Source organism: Balearica regulorum, chromosome 2 (genome assembly GCF_011004875.1).
Source record: "Balearica regulorum gibbericeps isolate bBalReg1 chromosome 2, bBalReg1.pri, whole genome shotgun sequence".
NCBI lineage: Eukaryota > Metazoa > Chordata > Aves > Gruiformes > Gruidae > Balearica > Balearica regulorum.
Window position 1 is genome coordinate 51,206,280 of NC_046185.1, and position 13,061 is coordinate 51,219,340.

Genomic DNA, 13,061 nt, shown 5'->3' on the forward strand with positions numbered 1-13,061 from the left:
GGGAAAACAACCCATTTAAAAAAAAAAAAAAAAAAATTCTATTTGATTTCATCACTTGCATTACTTTACTTTGTGGGTCATCCAAAGGATGATGTAAAACATCAAACCACAGTTGTCCAATATATCCTGCAAGTTCTGGGATTTCAGATGGGCTGGTAGGCGCTAACTTCTCCCAACACCATGACCTGCTGCTGGACGAGAAGTGGTGCTGAGGCCCTGAGGTCAGCTCCAGTGGGAGATTGAGCTCATTTGGCATTTTGTGGGTTTTGTGTTGGCTGTTGTGCACAGGAGGTCTCTCTGCCTGATCAAGCACTGAGAAAAAAGACCTGGGAAGGGCTGTCAGGTCTTTTATATAAGAGACCAAAAGTGAGATTTCAAAAAAAATGTGAATACAGGAAAAAAACATGAGGTGGATGGGCACAGTATGGGGATAGATGTTTTGTACAAGACACAAGAACTCCACACTTTAGAATAGCAGTAAGACAAAATTCCACAGTGAAGCACAGTCTAACTAGCTAATGTGAGACTGACTAGGTCACTACAGACATAGTGATCACTAGATCACTGTAAATGTATCAGTGAGTGTAAACAAACATTAGGAGTCTAAAAACTGGGATGGATGAGCTGAAATGCCTGGTTTAAAATGAAAGTATCCCTATATTCACACCTACGATTTAGGGATGTAAAGATGATCAGTGAGACTTTGTATTGCTGTGACACAAGGGAGACTCAGTCAACAACTTGATTCTTTTTTTAAAGTATTGGGGAATATAAGATTAAATAATCATCTTAGAAATAACTTGAGACATGGCTTGGAATTCCACACACATTAGGAGCGCAGAGTTATAGTCTTCCACAACTCACCGAGGAAGGGAGATTAACGAATCTGTGAAGGCATATACTGATCAGGTACTCCCACATAAACATGCTACATCTCTGAGTCAGTTGTAACATGAGGGCTAATTTTCAGACATTGGAAACAACTCCTCCTTGGAGCAGCTAGTCTGAGCATTCGCAAGAAGAGTAGTAAGTTGTAGTTTTACTTGGTTTTAAGTAGGACCTAAAAAAAAGGTTCAAGATGCAAATGTGGCCCTATTATAGTGACTGTAATGCATTCAAATTCAGTGTCTTTTCCTTTCAGAGAAAAAATTTTTGAAAGATCACAGTAAGTTACATTTGATTCTTAAAAGTAGAGCTACATAAAAATGAGGAAATAATTTAAAACAAAATAAAGGGAGCTGCTAAAATGGATAAAATGCTTTTTGCTGTTGTGGAGGCTGTCTAAAGATTCCACATCAGAAGCTCAGGTTAAAGCTATATTACTCCAAAAGATCCAAACATGCTAGTATGATAAATGTTAGAATAAAGGAGACCATTATGAGTAAAAAGGCATTTGTCAAAAAAGGGAAATTTGTGCATAGGTGAAGAAATAGACAATAATATGAACTTTTAAATATAAAATATGCATATATATATATGTGCATGATATAAAATATACTAAAGCAAGACAAGAAAGACTGAGGAGCTTCTACCTCTATAGCAAGCAGAAAGCCTATAAGAAATTTTGTGGAATCAAACAACATCATCAAAGACAACAACATTGCAAAAAGCTAACACTTATTTGTATTAGCATGCACATCAGAAGCCAGAAAGTCTTCACACCAAAGTAACCCTACATGGGGAATGACCTTGCAAGATGTATTGCAAAAAAAGTGTCAATGAAGATGTTTCAGAGAAAATTAATAATTCAAACCGTAACAAATCAGGAGGTAGGATTTTTTAATTTTTTTTAAACCCAAACCCCTGTGTTAGTTTTGGCTGGGATAGAGTTAATTTTCTTCACAGCAGCTGCTATGGGGCTGTGTTTTGGATTTGTGCTGAAAACAGCATTGATAACACAGGGATGTTTTTGATACTGCTGAGCAGTGCTCACACAGAGCCAAGGCCTTTGCTGCTCCTCACCCCACCCCACCAGCGAGCAGGGTGGGGGGTGAGGGGATACAGACAGGACAGCTGTCCCCAACTGACAAAAGGGATATTCCATACCATATGATGTCATGCTCAGCATATAAAGCTGGGGGAAGAAGAAGAAAGAAGGGGGACATTTGGAGTGATGGCATTTGTCTTCCCAGATAACAATTACGTGTGACGGAGACCTGCTTTCCTGGAGATGGCTGAACACCTGCCTGCCCATGGGAAGTGGGGAATGAATTCCTTGTCTTGTTTTGCTTGCATGTGAGGTGTTTTCTTTACTTATTAAACTGTCTTTATCTCAACCCACAAGTTTTCTCACTTTTACCCTTCTGATTCTCTCCCCCATCCCACCAGGGTGGAGTGAGCAAGCAGCTGCGTAGGGCTTAGCTGCCGGCTGGGGTAAAACCATGAAAAGCTCCAAAAGAACTCAAATATGAAGTTGATCACAACAAATTTTGGGTTGAACAAGAGTTCATCCAACAGTCCTGTTTCAGAACACAGGACTGAAAAATGGCGGCTATGACACCAGTCTTTAGGAAACATTTGCAGGGGTGATTCTGGGAACTACAGACCAGTAAATTTGACTTCTGCACCAGGAAAATGCTTAAAGCTATAATAAAGAGTGGAATTGGCAGACACAGGAATAAATAAATTTGGGGAAAAGCCAACACCTATTCGTTCTCTTGAATCTATTTTGAAGAAGTCGGTGAGCGCACCAGTAAGCAGCATTCAGTTCACTTAGTAGGGTTTATTGGTGGCTACAAAGCATGATGAAACTTCTAGCTCACAAACCCACTAGGCTTTCAATTCATGGAAGATGGATGTCTTTTCTGGTTTTATAAGGCAGCACATGATGATTTCCCAAGTCTCTCAGTGAGATCCCTGTCTCCACTTCACCAAAGCAAATGGGGGTCTTGTTAGGAGCAGGACGAGGCTGGGAGCTTTTAAGTTTTTTCTATATTGCCTATGCAGTTGCAGTGGTACATCTTTCCTCCCCTTGTACTGCTTCCATATACACTTGATTTATTATCTTTCTTGTCTTCATTTTAATGAGTTATTTTTATTTGAATTCTATTTTTCTGTTGCTTATCACCCCAAGTGCTTCTGCAGGAGAGTGGGGCATACTGTGCCCTTTATAAATTAAGTATTAATTACATGATTAATTATTATTATGTTCAGTTCCCTAGAAGGTTTTATACAAAGACAGTTAAAATGCATATATTCTCTAAGGTACGCCTGTAGAGTGATTATGGACTTCACGCTTATACAAAGCTATTGATTTCTCTCATGTACTCTAGTCTATAATACCATGTTCTGTTCCAAATAGACACTATTTTAATATGCTCCTCCTCTTCATGATCAAGTTTTGTACAACATTTTATGGAAAGGGAAAAAAGAAAGCTGCATAATTTCTCACACATAGGCAGAAATTTGTTTCCTGAAAAAAACCTGTTATCTTGGGAAGAAGGAAAATTGTACTTAACCCTTGTTTTCGTTAGTTGCTCTATATTGCCATTTTGCTTCCATGCAACACAATGATGACATTAATGAACCTTTCAGGCAGCAAAATGATTTGCTCTCGTAGGTGAACTCATAAGAAACCTTGCAGGTATTTTTGAGCAAAGTCTGCTTTGGCTGTGGCTGCCACCTCAACAGCAGTCTTGGGCCATGTGGAATTTACACTCTGTAATTTATTCCAGAGGTACTTGTGAACTCTTTTGGATTTCTGTGCCTCTCAGTTTTCCTTCAGAAGCTGAAGAGCAGCGTCTGCGTGTTGGAAGGTGCGTACAGCCCTCCCTGGGCTCGAGGACGCCTCGAACTCACCCCACCACTGGGGTTTCACAGCATTCAAAGGGAGGAACCTCACTCCAAACTTTTTTCCCATTCAGTAAAGCTATGAAGGCGGATGCTTATGAAAACCCCAAAAGACAGAGATGAAGTGAGGACCACGGAAATCCAGAGTGACATAGGTGCGCAGACAGAGTGGGCTGGAGACCCTTCCCCATGGGACTTCTCCCAGAGTGGCTCTCCAGCATGGCGACCCACACTCCCGGGGACCACAGACACAGAAATTGGGGCTCCTGCACCAGGGACGGTTTGGCCGCATCCTCCTTCTGTCTGACTCAAGTGCTGTTCTGCTCCTCCTCCCCCTGATCCTCACATGATGGTGGTGAGGGGGGAAGATCTTAGTTAAAAGGATCAATTTGAGAGAGCAATTCACATTCTCAGCAGTACCTGAAGTTTATCTAATCCTATCAAACCTCAGTGCTACCATCATAACATACATTCATAAGCAATAATCGAAAAAATACAAAACCACACAACATCCCCTCCCTGGGGAGAGGTATGTTCTGATTTGTAAATTAGAAATACATTTTTAAAAGCCAAAGATTTTCATCAATTCCTCTAAAAATTATCTGGTTTGAGAACATGCAAGTAGATAACTGTCTCCTCCTTGTGCAAGAGTATGGATGCCATTCGCCTCACTGACAATTAACCCTCCGCCCTAGGAGAAGTCCACCTGCTTGTATGTCTGTCCTTTAAACCATTTGACACTGGTAAGCTTAGTTAAACCACCTTGGCCCCATTTGTCAACTGGAGCCTGTGTGCAATTCTTGTAGGTGTTTTAGCAGCTATATTAAAACCTTCTGCTGCCTCTCCTGTAGTCCATGGCTATGGGCAGGTGACAACAAAGTGACGGACAAGCACGTTGTGGTAAATATTTGCACTGTCATTTTCTTTTTTATACCTGTCCTTTTTTAAAAAAAGATATTGTACAACCTTTGGTTGTGCAGTCACAACCTTTGATTAAATCAGTCATTTTATTGCAAATCATGTAATTAATCATCTTCAGTTATTTACATATGTTTACATGCAAAATAATAAATGATTATATTAATAACTACGGGGTGGTGAGGGCAGTACTGCATGTCTGAGTTGTCCTAGTGGCCCAGGGAGCAGTACCTACCTCTGGTTCAGACTCTAGATTTTGCACAGAATCTAATTATTGATACCGGAGCCGTATATTCACACCGTAAGACTATTTTTCTCTTGAATATCAGGCCGGAGAAAGTGGTTGTTTGTGTCTGTGCCTGTACTCCCACTGAGACTAGTTAGAAGCGAGGGAGATAAGGCTGTCCTTTCATGCTAACAGCGGGGCTAACCACTGCCAGGCATCAGCCAGTGCTGAAATGTGGTGCAGCGGGTAAGTAAGAGCAACCCTCCATAAAATGATGAACTAGCACAATCCAGCTGTCACCACTGAGTTTCAAGTCCCATTAGAGAGATGGAAAAACACTGCTAGAGAGAAACCAAGTAAGTTGTACTTTAGGTACTCGGCAGACCAAGTAACCGTCGCCTGGAGGAAACGTCTTCAGCTGACCTACTTGTGCAACGGGAGCCGGAGTCCTGGTCTGGACTCGTGCAAGGAGCCAGAGTGAAAGCAAAACTTCTTCCTTCCAAGCAGCTTTAACACATGATTGTGAGTGCTGCTGGAGGGGCATGCCTTCAGTCCACAGGTCACTCTGTCCAGCAGAGCCAGTGCAGGGAAGGAGAGGTGGCAGGAGACGTGAGCACCGGGGCTCGGGGGCTGAGCCAGCTGCCCTCGCTTGCCTCCAGTGCCTACATGTGAGGCACTCTCCCATTACACGTCCTGCAATAGCACGTGAAGCACCATCCCAAAACACACAGCATGTGCTGAACACAGTCGCTGGAGGCAGAAAGAGGCAGGAGAGGAAAGGCGTCGCAGGCATCGCAGCGAGGGAGCAGTGCCCACGGAGGACTGCGGCGATGACAGCAGCGATACCTCTGCTGCCCGTCTCTGGGGCCGAAGAGGTCATCCGAAGCTCCCGAAGCTCAGCCCTGCTGGTGCTGAGCCAGCCCAGACCCCCCCGCCCCAGCTCTGCCCCTCGTGCCAGGGGACTGCTGGTGAGCCACCCCGCTGCAGTGCCGCTCGGCAGCTCGGCCACGTACCGGCTTGTGCCACCACCTCGGCGGCACATCCAGGAAGGGCTGCAGCCAACGGTAAGTAGCGGTTGTAAAGCAGGGATGTTCAATGGGCTCAAACTTTAAGCTCTGTCCCTAAAATGAATTGGAAGCATCTGGCTGTTTTGCTGTCGGTGGGTAATGATGCAGCCCCGTCGCAAGCCCAGATGTGATTCTACATTCCTGCAGCTGTTCTGGTGGGAGTTTCAACACCCGAAACATCTGCTACTGGGAATCAGAGGCACAATACTTACATGATCTTTTAGGGCTGTTATTTTTGTATGTTTGCAATTTTGCTTTTTCCTTTCCTATGAAAAATACATTGTATTTATGTAACGTCATTTTCCGTTTGTCCAGCAGTGACTGCTCCCTCAGTGAGAGGGGATCCCCACGTAAAGTTGTGCTACGCATCTGCAGCACTGGGCGTGAAATGCAGCAGATTCAGGGTGTCACAAATGAGGTTTATGGGGGCTGATGCTGCAGAACATTATGGTCTGTCATGTAAATATATATGTAGGGAGCTGCTAAAATGAAGTCATTACTGTCTGCTGCATAAATATGTATTTAGACCATCTTAGTAATACAGAAATGCCCGTCTAGCAGGTAATTACATATTTAGACTGTGGGAGAAAAAGATGTTTTGACATCCAGTAGTTACTTACATGCATTAAAAAAAAAAATCATCAAGGCAAAAGAGATGAGAAGACCATACTGTGACTTTACAAGGATACATAAAGGGAAGATGAAAGTGTCCAGGAGAAAGCAAACTCTGGGCTGTGGGTAGGTGGTAGAGTCTTATAATGCCCAGACTCATCTACTGAATTTTGTAGGGGGAAAAAAATGCAGTCTGGCTGGGACCTCTAAATACCAGAATTAATTCTGAAGTGAAAGTTCATTATTATATTACTCAAACCTATTAGAAACAGATTTTCTAATGGAAATGCTGACTTTGCACTGTAACACAAGCAGTCGATATTATAATTTCTTATTTCCTGTTACCATGGACAGTTAATACACTGAAAAGTAACAGTGGACCTGGAAAATTTATGCAAGAGACCACATCATGGCATTTGTTACCACGCTGTTAACTACACTTCGGTGCTCACTGCACAACTCGGCGCAGGCTCTCCAGCCCCCTGCATCTGGAAGCCATCCCCTGCCCTCCTGCTCCAGGCACCTTTTAGGGGCTGCAGAGGACACACTACCCTGCCAAGTCTTCCATGTGCTGCTCAACTCCCACGCACCCATGAAAGTGATAATCATCGGTGCCTCTGGTCCCCGTGTTACTTATAGAAGTGAGGCACCTGGATGCCACGGTGGTGGTCACAGGGCTGGTGGGAGGGTCGATCCGTGCAGGACTGGCAGGCAGCATCACACCCAGGGGAGAGGGGGAAAACCCAGAGCAGATGGCAAGAGAAGCTGGGGACACCAAGGACAAGGTGGTAGGGGTGGCAAGAGAATAAGGGGGAAAAGGCAAGGAATGAGAAGATGGGAAAGGTAGGTCAGAAAAGGAAGGAAGGCAGCCTGGAAAAATTGCTGCCCTCAGAAACATTGCCTTATTCACGCACTGCATGGTGGGGCTGCCTGGAGAAGAGCCACTTCTGGACAGGGTAAGGGCTCCTGGGACAAACTGGGAAGTCCTGAATTATCCGCCCCAGCATAGGGAAGCAATGAGGTAATGGAGCTGAAGGGAGAGGCGGAGGAGTGAAGGGAAAGGCACATCAAAGAGATCAAGCAGAAATATTATCTTCTTTTGCAGTAGGGGAGGAAGCCCCCATTTAACTTTTCCATGTTTTGTTTGGATTGTTTTCAAGCGAGGCACCCTGGGTTGCGTGCTATGTCTGAAGCAAAGAAACTCCAGCAAAGCAAGCCCAGCTCCTCACTTTGGCATCTCAGTCAGCAGTAATTTATATTGCTGTTCCTCCTTAATAAAATCCATCGTGCACTCCAAAAGAGTAACTAGGACACTTAGTTTTTATTCCACATGCATCTCATTTGTCTTCAGCAGGTTCTTCCATAATCTCATCATTATTGCAATCACCCTCTGAGGACAGCTGACTTGCATTAATCAGCTAGGCCTCTCATCCCTCACTAGATTCTTTACAGTTTTACTGTGCCCTTGGGCATCCTAACTTTACTTGAAAAATTAATAAACCTCCCCTCTCTTATCTTACCTTATTAATGTCTGTCTTTGTAACCCATTATCCCTGCATCTCTTCAGTGACCATTTGAGGATGTGGTTACCACCAAAGAATTGTGCCCTGGTGAGGCAGCACACAAGAGTGCCCTACATAATTGAAAAAAAAAAAAAAAAAAAAGGTAGGGGTGATGAGAGAAAGAAGGAAAAAGACCATAAAAACTTTCAAGTTCAACATCATTGTTTACAAGACAGAATAAAAATATGGGAGTTGCTAAGAACCCAACATAGACTATTAAGACTCATCAAATAGTCCCTTCTTGGCTTATTCCTCTTCTCATGTAAGTAGCCCCTTGCCCTGCAGCCCCCCCCATGCATACCCCAGCTCCCATGCATGCCTTCCTGCTCCCCTTCCCTCTCATGCACCTTATTAAACCTGACTTGTTCGTTTTAGATGTTTTGAAATCCTGGTACATTAATCACTTGTGTTTGCACACACTTTATGTGGGTTGTTGGTCATGGTTTGTAGTTATACTGGCTGTCTCCCTTGCTTACTTAAAAGTACAATCCAATTGAAAATAAAGATTTTGCAGGTTTGCTCATTTCACACAGCGATAGCAGCTGGTAAGTGTCTTTTGCAATTCATCAGAGGCCTCCCAGACCACCTGCTCTTGGCATCCTGCAAACAGCTGGCTCTGTGTAAGTACCATAAGCTATTATCTTACTCAATAAATAATGAAATAAAGAAAGAAAGCAGGACAAAACCACATCTTTGTAAATAACATACATTCATGACTAGCCATCTCTCCTGTTTTGGAGAAGAAAATCAAGTTAAGATTCTTTGCTGGATTTAGCAGTACCTTATGACAGAAGATGGAGATAAATCAACACCAATACATAGGGCTCTCTATTTTCTTTCTTTCTTTTTGAAACCTGCTTGATTTCTGAAAAGACCATAGGGAGCTTTCATGAAACTTCAGCTAATGTCACCAGATGTCCCACTATTGAGAAGTGACTGTTGGTCTTTGAAAGACTGTCCCACTTAGATTTTTTTTTAAATGAACTTTTGTCCTCTCTTTCTGGACCCAAGAGCAGACACGAGGTCACTTTCTCCTCCCCAGCACCCTGCTGCCCGTGAGGCTGCTGCCAGCTCTCCTCCGGGCTGGGGGAAGAGCTGCCGACTTGTTGGGCAGGAGACAGTCTGGAGCTGAGATAGCAGGGCCATGGGCCACCGGAGGTGGAGCACGAAACGCATCCCTGTGACTGGGAAGGAACTTTAGAGGTGAGAAGGAGGAAGAAGATGATGGGGGAAACGGTGCCAGAATATTCCCTCTGAAGATGAATCACAGAATCACAAATGGTAGGGGTTAGGAGGGACCTCTGGAGATCATCTAATCCAACCCCCCTGCTAAAGGTTTTAATAGGAAAGTGCTACATTTTGGGCAGAGAGCCTCTATCTCGTAAGGATTTTTATTTTTTAATCTATAAATTGTACGAGGTGCATCTAACAGATTTCTTGCACTGCAAACAAAAGCAATAAATAAATGCAATCTGTTGCATGAATGATTTATATCAGCACAATTTAAATTTAGGGTCTGATTTATCTTTTTTTTTTTTTTAAATGGCCTCCTGTTTTATGTTTGCCATAAACTGAGGATGCGAGAGAGATGGCCATTGGCGATCTGACTGCCTGAGCAGCAGAGAAAACCGGGAAGTTCAGTGTCTGCCACAGTTAGCAGACACAGAGCCACTCTTTCTCCCGCAGAGGAAAGCCTTGCTCGGCAGGCTGTCTCATTCCCTTTAAAGGCAGTCCTCTTGTAGGAAGGTATTAATCACTGTGAGAGAGGATGTCTGACCCCAGCTCCTGTTACTGCAAGTGAGGACTGGGAGAGAAGTGTTTAAAAGCTAGCTTTTAACATCCTGTAAAAAAAAATAAATACTTGCAATGGTTTTCAGAATGACTATTTTCTCCCTTTTGCCTTGCAACCACCGTACAGGATTTGCTACTGAAACTGCAGGGTGAGGTATCATTCCCTCTCCTTAAATCAGACAGAGCAGATGACTCCAAAAGTGGGGTGGAAGGGAAGGAGCCCTGGTTTGATCCCATCTGTGCCAGGCAGCACAGCTGAGCTGGCACTGGGATGTTTTCGTTCGCTCCTGTCATAGATCAGTGGCGAGTTAATACCTTTCTGAGGCGGCGTGTAGCCAGGAGGGGGCCGAGGCAGGTACTCTGCTCAGAGAGATGTCTCTGATGGGCCCCTTAAAATCCTGTGCTTGACAGGGCCATGCCATGCACTTCTAATGAAGCATTTAAATGCCCCGGTAAGTACAGCAAACATGCATGACATCCCTGCAAGTTTTTCTGTTTCATTTCAACCTTCCTGCCCTTTCCAGTCTCTCTCATTTCCAAGAGCAGTCATTTCCAGAGGCCAGTTCACGCGTAAACATGAGATGCAAACAAATCTGCCCAGCACTTACCTCTCCTTTCAGTGCATGCTGGGGACAAATGGCCACAAATAAAAGTCTTTAAAAAACCCTGGTGCAAACACTAGCAGTGCCCAGTTTCTGATAAAGCTCTTCAGGACTGGCTTCCAAGCCTGTGACATGGCAGACCATCTCTTTGGGGGCTCCAGCAGTGGGACAGCCTGTTCAGGGAGCGTGGCTGGCCTTTATGGAGGGAACTGCTCACCCCAGCCTCTGCGGGCAGTGTTTTTCTGATTAAATGGGAGTGAAGGGGCAATGGGCTTTGACAAGCATCAAATGGTTTGGCTGGTTCGATGAATCCTACAAGGTCTCAGGAGAAAAACAGCAGAATGGGTGGCAGCACCTCTGTGGGATCTGCAGAGGGTGGAGAGAAAGATCAAAATCGGTCTCAGATATTGAATGTTTTGTGACTCCTCTCCTGTGGCATTTATATACTTTTGCCACTAAGGAGACGAATACTGTCCTACTGAACATTATGTTGTTTCTTGTGCTTGCACTAAACTGGAGCCTGAAGCAAAACCCCAGACCTAAATGTTCCTCCATTCTGCGTATCAGATTTTCTTTATGCCCTATATCTTGCAGCCTTTTCTCTTTTTGCCACTAAGCATTTTCTGAAACTTGTGGCTAGAAGCTATAGTTTTTATGATATTTTTAGTACACTGCATGGTTGTTTAAAGTGCACCTTATAAAACTTCGGTCCTCAGCCAGCTCCCTATAAACTGGTTCTGTTTTACATCAACGGGCTTCAAACCTTCCTTGCCATTCCCCACCCTCCCCTTTTAATAACGAGGCGATCTATAGCAACAATTTCTCTTGCATGTGGTGATGCAGCCTACTCAGAATTCAAGACAGGAGGCTTTTACTTTACTTTATTATTTCACCAAGACTAAAATCCTCCAGATACTATTTTCATTTTTAAGAGCAGCCTGGGTAAACACTGAAGATGGAATTAAGAATTTTGCTCTTGACAGAAAGAAGCTTGAATAAAAAGAACATGAGACACAGCATAACCCAGCCAGGAATCCGAAAAAATTAGCTAGCAAAAAAAAAAAGCTAGCAATTCATTATGAGCACAGGCTCACTCTGTCATAACTCAGGCTCCAAACGTCCTGAAACACATGGGCAGTTCAGATCTCATTTCTAGTCTGGCCAAATCTGTGGTCAAACTGGTCTTTTGATATTAATTTTGAAGGGTTTGGCTTTGCAGCCAGCAGCTTGTGTTTTTCTATAAAAAGCAATGATGGGCAAAGCTCGAAGGGTATGAGCTTTGGTTTACATCTATCTTTCAATGGCAAGGATATTTCTTTGAGAGTTAAGTGAACTACCCAAGATCTGCAAAACTGGGTTAGAAACACCACTTTTTTTCTGATGATATTGACTGCTTCTTTTCCATCAGGACAGAATTATACAAATATCCTCTCCTTCATGATACTGCTGTCTCTAATTAATATATTAAAATACTTCTATTGGAGACTGCCTAGAACACCCAGCCAGGATCAGAGCGCCACTGCAGCAGGCACATGGTACATATATGTCATAAGAAACTTAATGCTGTGAAAAAATAGCCATCAGTAAATCCCATTCATCACTTTTGCACCAACCTCAGTGCGGACCCTTTTCTGCTTGGATGAGGGGCTCATGCTTGCAAAACTGGGACCTCATTAGACCAAGGATGCCAGAAAGGAAGTATTTTTACTTTCTCTATCATGGTTATTGTTATTACTTTGTTTCATTGTTATTTTCACCAAGGGAATGGAGTATCAAACCCCCACTTCTGGAAGTTCTTCCAGGTCTCTTCTGAATATCGTATCCCACTCCAGCACTTCAGCACTTGCTTCCTTTTCTCCAAGCATTGTCATGCACAAGGCAACATGTTTTTCAAGCTGCCTGCAACTGCCGTTGAAGCTCCCATACTTTAGTTAAAAACTAAAAGTAAATGGAGGATATGGAGTATCAATGGGAGGTAGCACTCAAGCTGATGGTGCAGCACTGTTAATTACACAATACTTTTATTGAGCAATTCAGTGGTAATTCTTACTGCTATTCCTCCTTAATAAGATCCATTGTGCACCATAAAATAGTAACTAGGACACAGTTTGTATTCCACATGCATCTCATATCTCTTTAGCAGGTTCTTCCATATCCATAATCTCATCATTATTACTATTACCCTCAGAAGACAGTTGACTTGCATTAATCAGACAGGCTGCCATTCCCTTGCCAGATTTTCTGCAGTTTTATTGTGCTTTTGGACATTTTAATTAACTTGAAAAATTAATTAAAAATCTTACCTTATTAATATCTCCTACCTTCCCCCTACTCGGTAATCTATTATCACTGTTTATCATCACTGACCATTCAATTCCAGAATGGTCTTGTAATGGGAGAGCACACCAGAATGCCCAGGTAATGCTAAAATGGTAGGGTGACTCTGAGACATCTTCAAAAGCTCAATTTGGTCTTTTACTTAAAGTATACATGA